Genomic DNA, 11,700 nt, shown 5'->3' on the forward strand with positions numbered 1-11,700 from the left:
AAAAAAGAAACACAAGATGGAAAATGACAGAGTGCTGAGGAGAACTCTAGGAAAGCTCCCAGACAGAATTCCCTGTTCAGAGACAGGAGGATTTGAGGTCTTTAAAATAACAAATTTCCTCAAACCAACCTATCGGTACAATGATACCCAGTATAAACCCCAGCATGTTCCTGGCCCTGCAGCAGCCAGGCTCCAAGTTCATGTCTATGGTTCTAGTTACCACCTAGGCCTATTCAGATGCCCAGGTTCTGGTCAGCCACCTGGGGCCATGTTGGTGACTGAGGGCCATGCTGCTACCATGTCCATGCTGATCTGGGTGATCTGCACTACTATAGTGGTCATGGTGAGGTCCAGACCTGGGATGCTGCTGAGGACCATGTCTGGGTCCATGGTCCTACCATAGCTGGGGTCTGTGTTAATGTTCGAGGCCCATGATGCCACCAAAGGCCACATGAATGCCATGTATGGGTCTGTGGCCCTATAGCAGCCAGATTTTGATTTGATGTCTGTGGCTTCTGTTACCACTGAGGGCACTGTGTCTCATGAGGATGCCTGGTGTCTGGTCAGCTACCTGAGACCATGTTGGTATCCGTGGGACATGCTACCACCAGGGCCATACTGATCTGGATGACCTGAACTGTCACCAAAGCCATGGTGATGTCCAGGCCCAAGCTGCAGCTAAGGGCTGTGTCTGGGTCCATGATCCTGCTGCACCTGGGGGTCTGTGTTGATGTCCGTGCTTTGTGTTATCACAGGGGGGCCATAGGAACCATGTAATTTGAAACTCAAGATACATGCTGAGCTGCCCCTGCCCTTTGAGGGCCCTAGGATAGCTGCTCCTTACTGGACACTTAAGCAAGAGAGCTGGTCCCCACACTCAGGAGAGATGGCCACACCCCTCACTATGGGCATGGGAAAGATGGCCCAAAAGGTATGGGTCTAGGAAAACTGACTCCACCCCTGGCCGGAGGGAAGTGGTCTCACAGGCCTGGAGTGACCAGCTCAACTACCTCCCAGACCTACATCCTGGACCCACCCTAACATATGCCCCACACGTGACCTGCTAGAGTGCATGAAAGGACTGGTCCTGCTGGGCCAGAGTCACAGGATCCCACACTTGGGGCAACAGCAGGCTATCTGAGAGGAGTTTCGCTGAGGTTCCAGTGATGATGGTGGGCCAGAGGCCTTGAACCAGCCCAGTGACTCATTTCAGTGAACATTGAAGGTGGGACCGATGGGACAAAAGGCTATACTGCCTGACACGCTGCAGCTCCCAATGCCACAGGACAAATGAAGAGGCGTTGGAGAGGCGGGAAAGAAGGAGGAGAAAGGTGGCTTTTGTTCTTTTGGTTTTAATTTGTTTTAATTAATTTGGGGACATTGCAGAAGTGAGAGGTGGATATGGAGGGACTGGGAGGTGAGCAGGATTAGGGCACATGATGTGAAATTCCCCAAAAAGCAATAAGGAATTATGATATATAATATACATATATATTCCAGAATGCTTTTAAATATACATAAATATTTAAAAACGTGGTAAAGCTTGTAGGAAAAATTGAAAGAAAATGAATGAAAAAAGAAGAATAAAATAGGAGAAAATTTATAACATTATGTTGTATTTGGAAGTATTAAAAAAGGGGGTATTAAATAGGCTTTTATGACTTACTATGAAGGAAAAATAATCAATAGAGTATAGACTGGTGTCAAGACACACCAAGAAACAGAATAAAATAAAGAACAGCAAATGTTAAATGATCAGTGGTTTTGACAAAGCCCCCAAAGTAATTTAATGTAGGAAGCAAAATAGGTTCAATCTAAGCTGCTTGATAAGGATATCAAATGTAAAAAATACCATGCACAAGGATTAATTTGCATGAGCCCTTTGCCTTGGTATAAAAAGTTAAAGATAGAAACAAAGCTTCTAGAAAGAAAGAAGAAAAAAACATTGCCAGCTTGGATTGATTTGGGGAAATGTTTACAGGAAGCAGAGAACAGTAATCATAAAAACAAGATAGGCTCAGCTTCACGAATATTAACAAGTTTGGTTTCATGAATATTAAAAACTTTGACTTCATAAATAATGCATTTCTCCTCATCATTAGTAAAAGGTATGAGGAGATGGCTGAAGAGTGTTTAAGAACACTGCCTGCTCTTACAGAGGACCCAGGTTCAGTTCCCAGCACCTACATGCTAGCTCATAACCATACATACATAACTCCAGTTCTAGGGGATCTGAAACCCTCTCCTGACCTCTGTGGGCAATAAGCATAGACATGCATACATACATACATACTTACATGCATACATACATACAGGCAAAACACTCATACATGAGAAATAAAATAAGTAAATCTAAAATATTAAAAAAAAAAAAGAGTAGAGAGCTGGCAAGATGGCCCAGGGGATAAAGGCACTTGCTGCACATGCCTGGTAGTCTGAGTTCAATCCCCAGAGTCTATGTAAAGGTAGAAAGAGAGAATTGAGTCTGAAAAAGTGTCCTCTGACCTCTATATGTATGTCTTGGCATGTATACCCTGGCCAATCATGTGTGGGTACACACATGCACACATATGCACAGACACAATAATACTTATTTTAAAATAACTTAAAAAGTAGACGATTGGCAGCTTAGAAGAGTATTTAAGATTTATATAGCTAATAAATGATTTGAATGCAAACATATCTTAAAACTTTATAATTCAGTAGAAAAAAAGACAATCTGATTTACTATAGGTTACATGGTAAAACTGCATTGACACTTTTGAAACTGGCATTTTTTTTTTTAGAAAACAGATTTTTTTAAAAACTGTATATCCTAATATAGTTTCCCCTCCCCAAACTTCTTCCAGATTCTCCCCACTTTCCCAACTATCTTTCTTTTATTAGGATAAAAATAGGCATCTAAAATGATGATGATATTAAATTATACACAACAAAAACAAACCAGCTAAAAGAGGACAAAACAAACAAGCAGAAGAAAAAGAGCCAAAGGAGTTCAAGAAACACATGCAGCTACAGAGACACACAAATCCATGCACACAGAAATCCCATAAAAACACAAAACCGGAAACCATAAGATGTACACAAGGGGTCTGTGAGGTTGGCAAAGAGAAAGCCCTGACAAAGCATTATAAGACAAATAACCTCCAAAAATGCCACTGAGCTCATTTTGTTCTGGCCGTCTACTGCTGATCGTGACCTTAAGAGTGGTTTGTGTACCCAGTGGGATTCCACTGAAGAAAGCTAATTTTTTTTTTCATTTGTGAGCAATTATCAATTGGAGATCGCTTCTGGGTTAGGAACGGGGATCTGGGTCCATTTCTCTTCTCAGTGCTGGAACCCTATGAGGCCCAGCCCGGTGCAGCCCGGTGCAGCCCGGTGCAGCCCAGTGCAGCCCGGTGCAGCCCTGTGCATGCTGCCACAGTCTTTGTGAGTTCATATGTCCTGGATCTGCTGTGTTTGGAAGGCCTTGTTTGCCTGGTGTCCTCCATCCCCCCTGGCTCTTGGTCTCTTTCTTTTTCCTCTTCTGCAAGGTCCCTGAGGGGAAGGGACTGATGGAGGCAGTGATGGTCCTTTTAGGGCTTAGTGTTCCAAGGTCTCTTACTCTCCACACATCTAGCTGTAAATCTCTGTACTGGTGCCCATCTTACTGCAGAAGGCAGATTCTCTGTTGATGGCTGAGTGAGACTCTTATATGTGAATATAGCAGAAGATTAAGAGTCATCTTATTGCTAATGTTCCCTTAGTAGAATAGTAGATTTTGGTTTCCCCCTAGGTCCACTGCCTGCCTAGTTTTGGGTTCTTGGCCATCTGAGCAGTATCAGGAATGGGTTCCATCTCATGGACTGGGCCTCAAATCCATCCAGATATTGGTTGGTGAGTTCTACAAGCTATATGCCACTATTTCACCAGTCCTTCTTGAAGGCAGGTCACCACTGCAGATATAAGAGTTTGTAGCCATGTTGGAATTTACCTTTCTCCTTTGGTAGCATGCAGAGTACCTTCCAGTACCAGGAACGCTAGTCAGTAGGGGTGAATGCTAGTCAGTAGGTAGGAACCAGCTCAACTGTTTAAAATCTACCACAGGAATGGCCACAAGTGCTTCAACTCAGAATATTTATGAATTAGATCTGTGCTGACTAGTATGTCAACTTGACACAAGCTACAGTTATCTGAGGGAACCTCACCTGAGAAAAAAGCCTCCATTAAGATCCAGCTGTATGGCACTTACTTAATTAGTGATTGATGGGGGATGCACCAGACTGTGGTCCTGAGTTCTATAAGAAAGTAAGATGAGCAAGTCATGGGGAAACAAGCCAGTAAGTAGCACCTTACTGTGGCTTCTGCATCAGCTCCTGGCTCTAGGCTCCTTCCCTGTTAGAGTTTCTGTCTTGACTTCTTCCAGTGATGGATTATGATCTGGAAGTGTAAGCCAAATTAAACCTTTCTTCCCCAACTTGCATTTGGCCATGATACTTCATCACAGCAATAGTAACCCTAAGACAGGATCTAGCACAAATGTCTATCAAAACGATAATGGCTAAAACTCATAGGTATGTTCATACACTAGGTTTATATTAAGCAACAGAAAGAAATGAATTTGCAAAGGATGCAACAGGGTGGATAAACCTAAAATACATTGTGCTATGTAAAAGAAGCTTGATTAGCAGAACTCATGGTGTCTAGTTCTGTTCGAGCAGAACATTAATTAAAAATGGTTAAAGAAGAGAACAATAAGCATCTGGAGCGGATGGTTGCGGGTTGAGTGTAAAGGGACATAAGGGACCTTTCTGGGGAGACGGAAACACTGTCTCAGCAAATGCATAGATGACAGCGATGCCGAGCTTATCAAACTCATCAGATGCTATGCCCAGGACTTCCCATTTCATTATGTAAATGTAAACTTGATGAAGAGAACCTCTTCTCCTAGTCTGCATACGGGAGATGGTTCTGTTCTAAGAGCCACAGCATTCAGTGTAGAGTGACGTGGTGATGTGATGTCTACTGCACCAATAGGCAAAGGGCAGGGAAGAGGCCTACGGATAGAGAGAGGAGGCACATCAGAGGCGTGGGACGCTGAACCGATTCTTCCACTCTCATCTGTCTGAACCAGCCCATGAAGACACCTTTTGACGGATCCTTCAAGTACCAAAGCATTCATCCGGCTGAGTGAGTAGACCTCAGATGCTAACAGATGGGGCCTGAACTAGTCCATCTGGGGTCAGGGAAGTTCCAATAAGCACAGTGCACTGGGCTTGTTTCTGATTTTCTTTGGTCTTTTTTTTTTCAGATAGGGTTTACCAGGCCTCAAAGATCCTTTCCCAGCTTCTGGAACAGCTGAGACCACAGTCACACACCCCTGCACCAAGCAACACCCCTCTCACTCAGCATGGGCAAATAATTTGTTTTTCCCTTTTAAGTTGCTCTCGGTATTCATGCAAATTAAGAACTATTTTTCCTACTTTCTAAATCTTGCTAAGCCTCCCAAAGAATTGAGTCATTTCTAAAAAGACTCATGTCTGCCTTGGTTTCCCTGATTCCACACCAACTCCACAAGAAGCCAGCACTTTGATGTCATTGGCTGGTTTGACCTCTCCAGCACACACCTCCTTGACCACATAAGCGCACACCTTGGCTCTGCCTCCAGCAGTTGCTGGCAGACTCAGCCCTTGTATGCTTACATTGAGCAGGGCCTAAAATGCATAGACCCTTTGGGTGTGCTGAGGGCCAAGAGCTGAGCTCAGAGATTGTTCCCACTAGCTCACACTTACAGGAAAATGAATTCTCCCCCACATGTCCACCCACACAGCCCTCAAAAGCTAAAGTGGTACATGGGTTTCAGTTGCCACTGCAGCAGAAGGGACTTAATTTCTACCATCTGGGGAAGGAAGGCCTTTGGGTGCCTGTTTCTGGCCCTTTTTCTTCCTCCTTTCTTATCCATGTTCCTTGTGTGGCATTTCCAAGCAACCTAAATTCCCAGGTGAAGTCGCCTTATCCACCCACCTCATTCCCGAGATGGTGGGAAGGTAAAGACTTGCCCAAAGGCATATGATTGATTAGGTTCAGAGACTAGACTAGATTCCTGAGCTCCTTGGCTTCTAGCACAAAGTTTTGTCAACAACACAGTGCTTCCAGGCCAAGATCTCTCTCCATTGACAAGTGTTAGACAATGGCACCCAGGTTAGGGGCTCCTCCAGTGACTTTCTCAGGATGTGATGTAACTGTTTCCCTTGACTTAGGGTGGGGGAACATCATGGAAAATTTTGGAGTCACCACCAACAAAGGGGATGAGGGCCTTTTGTTCATCTAGTCACTGGAAACATATACAGCAGGATGCGGGAGCTGTCCATCTTCCTGGTGCTGATCTCGCAGGCCACCATGCAGATTTCCGAACTTTCAGGCTGCCTAACAATCCCAGTGGCTGTAGGTAACTGGAAACCATGACAGACACAAGGACCTGAAGCCCTCATTCCTGGAAATATAAGTCAAGCTCCACTCACTGCCCTTCTCCAGTTCAGAGACAGGACTCAGACATTTTTAGGGGTCTGCACAAACTCAGAGAAGACATTGTCTGTGACGGGTTAGGGGCTTCATAGTCTAAAACCCAGAAAGGCCAATCACACATGCCAGTTCAAGTTCAAGTTACAAATAAAGAGGCTTCCCTTCTACAGGCAGGTGATATGGATTTCCAAAGCAGGGTACAATGCACCCCACCGCTTGCTGGCTGTGTGAGCATGTGGGTCCAGCAGAGAAAGCAGCATCTCATCTTGGCCAGACAGACTCTAGTTAGATGGAAATTTCTCCCCTCTCACCATCCGGGGGACAGTTGTGGTCTAGGAACCGGATCCCTGGCCTGGGAAAGACCTTTTCTCTGATCTACCCAGGTTATTTGAGAATCCTTGGGCAGAATGATTCATGTCAAGCCTCACTCCAACACCCAGTCTACATGCAAAGGAGTAAGCCCTGTTCCATGAACCATAAGTGGGGAAGCAAAAGCAGTGTCCTAGGCAGAAGCCCTCTCCCAGACACTAAGTTATCACACTGTTTAGCTGATGCCCAGGCTAAGAACATAGGTGGGAAGAGAATAGACAAGAGCAGAGTGGAAATGGCTGTTAGTGGGAATGACTGGGAGAGACTGGGGGATCAAGTATGGCATCAGAACAGAGCCAGAGCCATCATGTACTTGGGCCTACGTCTCCCTCACTTTCCCCACTGGCTCTGGTCCTTGGGTATCGTGCCTAGCCTCTCTCAACCTCTGTTACCTTATCTACTTGCAGCAGAAGCATCTCAAAAATACTGCAAAGATTACATGAGATAAGGCAGGCAGAGTGTCTGGATCCTGGCAAGGCTCAGATAAATGTTGCCTTGCCTTCTGAATTCCTTCAGACAACAAAGCTTTAAATTCTTTTGGGAGATTACCAGGAAAGGCTATCAGACCATGAGATTTCTCTTCCCTCTTTCTGAGCTTATCACTGTCCATGACTGGTTTGTCTGGTCTGGATCCATTGTGAAGACTCGGGAATGGTAAAGGTCCAGGGCCAGAGAATCAGTTCTCATCTTTGGTAATGAGCAGGTGAACCTGGTATAGAGATGCATGTTTGCAATTCCAACATTATGGAGGTGGAAGCATGAGGATCAAGTTCAAGTTCATCCTTAGCTGTATAGCAAGTCTGGGCTAATTGAAATCCTTTCTCAAAAAGTCTTATGTTTATGGTCAATTGAGCCAGAGACTCTGTGACCTGCTGGAATGTCAGAATGTACAATTGGTTCTGTTTACTTAGCATGAGGGCATGCAGTTAGAGAGAGACCACTAGTTTGGCATGTTAGCTGTAATAGAGAGAGTACTAGACAGTCAGCTAGGTCCTGGGCAGCATTCCAGGATCTAGCCCACCACTCTGAGTCATACGTTCTTCTGCAAAGAAGGAATGCCTTCTCTAGGGTCTCAGTGTCCTAATCCGGATGATCAGACCATCTGTGGTTGGCCTCTGGTTTCAGTGCTACTGTGAGGACTTTCAGCATCAGTTGAGTACATGTTTTGAAAATGGAATCCTGTTGTTAGGCTCAGTTGGGAGTCTGGCAGGCTGACTGGATACTCCAGGCTACGGAAGTCATCACTCAACAGGCCTTACATTTTGTGCCTGTCATGGGGCTGGTCCATCCATCCCATCTTCCTGAAGGTCCACTTTCTGCCGCAGAGGCACAATTCTGAAGGGTTTCTAGCCTCAGGTCCATAGGCATTTCCCCAGATACTTCTTTCTCTATGGAATTTCCAGAATCTTGACCTTTTCTCTTTAACTTGTGCAAATCCAGAATCTCCTAGTTCTCCCCCAAATGACCACCAATATTCTTGTATCCATAGCACTTCTACTGTCCCAAATTTCTTGGGGCACTGGTGCCAGTCTGGTTCTTGTTATAGCATTTCATTCCTCTCTATATGCAACTGTGGAAGAGATCACCTCTGTCAGCAACCTATCAGTGTGTGTGTGTGTGCGCGTGCGCGTGCTCATGCATGCACGTGCATGTGTGTGTGATAGAGAGCAGCGCAGTATAGAAAAGATGTGGATCTCTAACTAATTCACTTGATTCTGTCAACTGATGTGACTGAAAGTGACCTTGAGCAAATTGCCTGTTCTGGGAGTGTTCTTTCACTTCAGGGTAGACACACTGGAGCGTTCTTGCAAGGGTTGACAAGGACGTGTGCATTCCTCTGCCTCTACAGAGTCCTTTTGATGAGCATCCCTAGGGGGCACAGTTACAGCATTTTATGAGTCGTGTTAATGCTGTCATCAACATTCCACCAGTGCCGACTTCCCTCTGGCTTGAAAGTGCATGCTCTAAAGAAGCAGTGTGGTTCCCTGGCAGGCTTACTCCAGGCTTTGCAGCCCCTGCGTGAGTGGGCTGGATTCTTAGATTCTCCTGTGGACGGTCAGCAGAGGCTAGTATCAAGTTCCACAAAGAGCTGTGTTCTATGACTATAACCTCATTGTCGGTGTGTAAAGCTATGCTAGACCTGAGCTTAGTGAAGACTGCCCTGAATAAAAACCAACAAGGCTGGGACCTGGTCGCTATGGAGATCAGCCCTCCAACAATACCAGGATATTTTGTTTAAAGAAGCAGATAAAAATGAGCTTTAGTTCCTCAGCAAACTGACTTAGAATATTCTGAATTTCTATTCTGGCATTTTAACCTTTCAGGGTTGCCTTTAGGAATTCAGAGAGCAAATGATCTTCATTATGCTGTGTGTAAAAAAAGAGAGGGGGGTGGGTGGGTAGGAGGGAGGGGCAAGGTTGGGAGAAAGGGAGGGAAAGAGAGAAGGAAAGAGAGAGGAAGAGAGAGAGTTTTTTACTATTGGCCCCAGTGATCTTGTTATCAGCATCATTTTGATGCTGAGAAGTTGAGGTTCTTTTAAGTTATAGACCAAAGGTATCTCATTGAGAAGGTGACTGAGGAGCTCTGGAGCACATAGTTTAAAGACAGCCCATGTAGCCAATTCTGTCACTTAACTCCTCTGTATGTTGTTGCCCTCATCTCTGAGATACCAGCAGAAGCTAACTTTCCATTCCATCATTCTTGCAAGGATCAGATCAAGTGTGGTATTTGGACAGGCTTTGGCAACTCATGTGCTATAAATACATTAGGCAATGTTTAATGTGTTAATGTCTGTGCTCCGACAATCACTGGCAGTCCTGTGAGGCCACAGCATCAGGCCACTGATGGAGGATGTGTCCAGGGCATGGTTAGGCATCAGCTATCTAGCCTGATCATGTCTGATCATCATTTGTAGAAGTAGTAAACAAGGCAGGATCTCAGGCTCTATGACCTTGAAACCCTGGGAGGAGGTGACCCAGGAACCTGAATCTTTAACCAGCACATAAGGTAATCCTATAGAACATTGTAATGTAAGAGCTAAGGGCCCATTGGTGTGCCTCAGAATGTATTGATTTACTCCAGAAGTAATCCTGAACACCTGTCTCCTCCCAGAGGTGGTTTGCCAAGGAAATCTGTGAAGCAGGAAGACACGCAGGTGGACAGCCCACTGTGTTGTCATCAACCAAGCAAGAGGTGAAGACACACAGCCAACCTGAATTCCCTAGGCCACATGAGGAGACCAAGGGCTGAGAAGATTGCCAGTATTCTGCTTGCTCTTCTCTTTCCTGAGAAGCGAATCCACCTCCACACAGCATCAACACAGTTCTGAAAACACAGATAAAGAAGCCGAGACTCAGGGAAGCTGGTGCCTTGCCTTGGGTCCTGTGATGTTAATGAGTGGTGTGCGGGTAAATGCTTAACTGCAGGCTTAGATGATGATGATGATGGGGAGGGGGCTGAGTTGTGGCATTTGCTTGATTCTATGGTGTAAAAGCCCTTAGCATGTTAGATTTCAACTATCAGCATTCTGCCTCTGAATGGAGCTGTAGAGGAGCCCCCAGGCCACCCTAGGAAGCTGGTAAGAAGTGGCCCCAGCACTCTACTGTGTACAGCTATCATTAACTACAATGGTTGGCAATGAGCATCTTTCAGGGTGCAGAGGAGAAAGAACATTGTTTCCCTTGCCTTCCCAGTGCTTTATATGAGCTTCCCCCCACCCCCATACTTAAAGCTATGTGAGGGGAAATAATTAGTGTGATGGGGGAGACAAAATAACTCCCTTGGGGGAAGCTGTCTGTGCTTGGCTTCTGTTAAACTGAGGTCTGGTCATGTGCACTCATTACTGTTCATATCACCAGGCTCTGAGATACAGAGGAGGTGGTCACTTCAGGAGGTAGCTAGCATCTTACAGAAAGGGACTGGACTGAGGAAGCTCCAAAAGTTCTCACCTGGCTGTCCACCAAGCCCTTTTGAAACTGCAGAGTCTGAACTGGGGACAGGTTTATCTATGGATCAGGAGATATTTGGTTCCCATGATCTGGATCAAATCATGCCATGCCCTGTCCTCCCATTCTCTGGACAGTTCTCCCACATGCCTAATAAGCATCACTGATTTCTCATCAGCAATAACTTGCTTCTCACCAGACCCAGAATGGAAATCCAGCAGCAAGCACTGGACACTACATGTACCCAATACCAGCCACAGCAGAGCTGCTTCTGATGACTATGGACAGATAAAGTGTTCTCTTGACTGAAGGTATGCCTAAGGGACGTCCCAGTGAGCCTTGAGTGTCCTTCCACCAAGTCTGAGAATGCAACTGAATTTCTACAGAGTGATGGGATGAAGCCTTGGAGACTCAATGCCCAGTAGGGCAGCAGCTGCCTGTGGACAGATGCAGGGGAGATCTCAGGAGATATTTGGTCCTAATGCAAGAGAGAGCTGTGAATTACATTCCATTCTAGCAGAAGCCTTACCAAGCTCCCCTTTTCCTATTAGATAACAGCAGTGAGCCCCGAGGCTGGGCAGCTATGGGACAGGTGAGCTGGGTCAAGGTCTGGTCAGCTAAGAGGGACCAAGTGGCACTGAGGCATGAAGGTGACCAGGCATCCTTCTTGTTTCTTATATTCTTTTGACTCAGCCTGTCTCCTGCACATAGAGGGAAGGATGGAAGGGAAGAGGAGGAGGGGAGCCACAGGGAGCCAGTCACTCTGCAAGGGAGCCTGCAGGAGGGCTCCTTCCTTCCAAGTGTATGTGTATATGTGGTGAGAGAGAGAGAGAGAGAGAGAGAGAGAGAGAGAGAGAGAGAGAGTGTGTGTGTGTGTGTGTGTGTG

Source organism: Microtus ochrogaster, chromosome 8, assembly GCF_000317375.1.
Source record: "Microtus ochrogaster isolate Prairie Vole_2 chromosome 8, MicOch1.0, whole genome shotgun sequence".
NCBI lineage: Eukaryota > Metazoa > Chordata > Mammalia > Rodentia > Cricetidae > Microtus > Microtus ochrogaster.